Below are 3,490 nucleotides of genomic sequence, written 5' to 3'. Positions count from 1 at the left end.
ACCTAGGCAATGACTTTCTTGGGTGCTGAACAATTCGAGGGAAGGAAAAGAAAAACAGTATATGAATATTGGGCCTGCTTTCACAGACTGGTATTTTCAGTGGGGAAATAAAACAGAAGTCCAAGAGCCCCAGAAGTGCCCAATGCTGAGGGCAAGTGAGTCTCCATGAGTGGAGAATGGACAGGTCAGTGAGGGCTGGAAAGGGCCAGAGGAGATTCATGGACGAGGACGGCTTGAGCAGGGCTTCAAAGCACAAGGGACAGGTGGGTGCGGGACGGGAGGGGTGGTGGCAAAGGCTGGGAGGCTCCATGTGTCACGTGATTCCCAGGGGATGAGCAGAATTGCAGCAGGAATGCAAAGTCCAAGTCAATTCAATGGGGACCATATAGGGTTCCCTGTTTTGTTCAGAGCTATCCCTAGAACTGGCCCTGAGTGTGCATTTGGGAGCTGGGGATATTTGTCCTATTCTTCAAACAAGTAGGGAAAGCACATTCCACACTGGACTTTGCACTCCTGGGACTCTGGAAATGCATAAGGCTCTGGTCAGGTTTTAGGGCCGACCTGGTGCAAGATAGACCAAACCAGAACCTTCGAGAGGTTGCCACAGCAGTAGGCAGGCAGCTCTCTCCCTTCACAGCAGTGTCTCCCCTGCAGACACAGCTGCCCTGGGAGCTGGGAGGCGCAGACAGCCCCCTCTGGGGCAGCCAAGACTGGGACACGTCCATGCCCTTGGGAGCTCACAGTCTCCCCTGAGATTCTTACACTTCAGCTGCATCAGAATCACCTGGAGGGTGGGGCCCCACCCCCAGAGTTTCTGATTCAGCCGGTCTGGGGTGGGGCCTGAGAACCTGAATGTCTAACAAGTTCCCAGGTGATGCTGATGCTGCTTGCCTGGGGACGACACTTTGAGAACCACACGTCTAAGATGGGGCCCCAAACTTCGGATGCCTGAGAGTCATCTGGGCCTAGTTTCTGGAAATTTCGACTTCAGTAAGTCTGTCATGTATTGGGGTAGATGCATGCATTTTTTTTTCTTTTTTTTTTTTTGGAAACTGTTTATTTTCCGTCAACCTATTTCTGTTTTAAGAGTTTGTGGAAGAACAGTTTAAGACCACTCAGTGGCTGTTCCTACCCACTCAGGGGCCTGAACAGTGGGAGCTGCAGACCAGTCTTCAGTGGCAGGCTGAGCACTCCAATCTTCAGTTGGGACCTGCTGAATAGGCACGGGGGCACCTGCACACCTTTGGACCAGTCCACCACCTCCGGCTGAGGAGCAGGGAACTCAGGAGGTGGGGTGGTCCATCCACCCTGAAATTCCTTCTTGGCCACAGCCTTCTCAGCTGTCTCCTGGTCTTCCTTTTCAATCTCTTCAGGATCTCTGTAGAAGGAGAGATCAGGCATGACCTCCCATGGGTGCTCACGGGAGATGGTGCCACACATGCGCTGAACTTCCCGGGCAAGCATCCACCACGTCAGACCCACTGAGTGAGCTCCCTTGTTGTTGCACAGGATGGCAATGTCCACATAGCACAGAGGAGAGTCTGTGTTACACAGAGCAATGGTAGACAGGTTAACGTAAGAGGCCTCTGGGAGAGGCAGGTGGTCAGCCCTGGGATCAGTAACCACCGGAAGTCTTGGCTCCCGGAAGGATCTGGTTAGTGAAGTTTCCAGGAGTGAAGCGGCCAGCAATAGGAGTGGCTCCAGTGGCAGCAGCAAACTTCAGCCCAGCTCGCTGGCCAGTATTCCTGGAGGATATGACACGGACATCAGCTGAGTTTTCAATGGCAACAGTGGCACGAGCTGCCAACAGAAGCTTCTTCCAGGTTCTCTTCAGATTTATGATGTAGATGCCATCACTTTTCCTTCTGTAGATGTGCTGTTCCATTTGGAAGTCAAGGTTGGTGCCACCTAAGTGGTTCCTGCTGCAAGGAATTTGAGGACATCCTCCTGCTTCATTTGCAGGACATCAAGGGCCCCGGACATTGTGAAAGTTTCCCTTTAAGTTATGACGGGAATCCAGAACAAAGCCGTATGGACCCTTATCTGGCGTGGAAAGAAGGTGCATGCATTTTGACAACGTTCCTGGGGTTTCTGATATTTGTGAGCCACCGGCATACGGACGGGGGTGCTTGTTGCTGCAGCTCCCCAGGTCCTGCCACTGGCAAGCTGGATTCTGGAGCTCTGGGGCAGGGTCCAAACCTGCATTTTTTAAAAATTTATTTAAATTTATTTTTATTCTTATTTTTTTAAACATCTTTATTGGAGTGTAATTGCTTTGCAATGGTGTGTTAGTTTCTGCTTTATAACAAAGTGAATCAGCTGTACATATACATACATCCCCATATCTCCTCCCTCTTGTGTCTCCCTCCCACCCTCCCTACCCCACTTCTCTAGGTCAAACCTGCATCTTTAACAAGCACGCCTGTGCCTCTTACAAAGGGCCAGATGACACTGGCCAGGTGGGGGAGAAAGAGTGGGAGTGGGGGCTCCTACTTCACCAGGGAGGAAGCATCTGTTGTCCCTTTGTCAAGCCTTGGTTGTCTCCCACCTCCCACTGCCACACCCCTCCCCCACCCCCCCGCCCAATGGCAGCAGTGCAGCCACTAGTGTGGGTCCAGGAGGTGCCCATTGTCCATCCTGTTATGCTTGGCACTTAGTAAGTTGCCCACACCCTTTGGTATTCTCAACTGTGGAAATGCCCAGCAGCTGTGAGGAAAATTTCGACCTGGCTCAAGCTCATCAGGGCTGGGTCCTGGACCTCCCAGTGTTCCCTGCCCCCCAACTTCAGTTGCTGTTGACTGTTTCCTCGGTAAGAGGCTCGGCGAGCCCATTTGCAGCATTTTGAATCCTTACCTCCAATCTGCAAGAAAACAGAGATGTTATCCAATGGCTGATGATATGCAGATGCTCATGCACATATGTGCTCCTGGCTTCTCTCTCATCTTTCTTGTGCAAGGCTTATGCAACCTAGCGGACTGAGTGACCTCCCCACCCACCGTGCCCCACCCCAGCACTCAGGAGATTGAAGGATGCTAAACGTGGGTGCTTGCAAAACTGTGCAGTTTAAACAGGATCTGATTTCTTAAGCAAAATGTTCCAGCTCCACCCCATGCAATCCTGTGACTAGTACTTCAGGGAGATTCCTCCAAGGAAGTCCCAGAGCCTGAAGGGAGATTTAAGAGGTCAGAGGGCAGGGTAAGAGGGCAAAGGGCAGTTTTGCTGCTGCCAGACTCTATTCTGGGGCAATCACGACTGTAGATCACAGAGGAAGGGTACTCCAGACTCATGCAGAAAGCTGAAGCCTGTGTGCGCGCGCTCTCTCTCCCCTCTGCAGCACCAACGGTGGGGAGGGGGCGGAATGAGAGCTCGGGACAGGGGCCGGGCGCCAACCTGTCTCCCCCATACCCGAGTGGAGCCCCTCAGTTTCTACATCTGTAAAACGAGAGGAAATTGTCGCTCCGACTCCTTGAAGAGCGCCATCTGAGAGGAT

The 3,490-nt window shown here is 52.3% G+C and overlaps 1 pseudogene across 1 annotated transcript; it reads right to left on the bottom strand.

Annotated features, from left to right (window-relative positions):
- Positions 1–1,092: 1,092 nt before the first annotated feature.
- On the bottom strand, positions 1,093–1,983 carry LOC307053663 (small ribosomal subunit protein uS2-like; annotated as a pseudogene). The gene has a single exon. The product of its transcript is annotated as a small ribosomal subunit protein uS2-like (transcript).
- Positions 1,984–3,490: the final 1,507 nt, after the last annotated feature.

The sequence above is a fragment of the Hyperoodon ampullatus genome (genome assembly GCF_949752795.1).
Source record: "Hyperoodon ampullatus genome assembly, chromosome: 5".
NCBI lineage: Eukaryota > Metazoa > Chordata > Mammalia > Artiodactyla > Ziphiidae > Hyperoodon > Hyperoodon ampullatus.
Note: the sequence above shows the minus strand (reverse complement) of the source record. Positions and strands in the feature narration are given on the sequence as shown.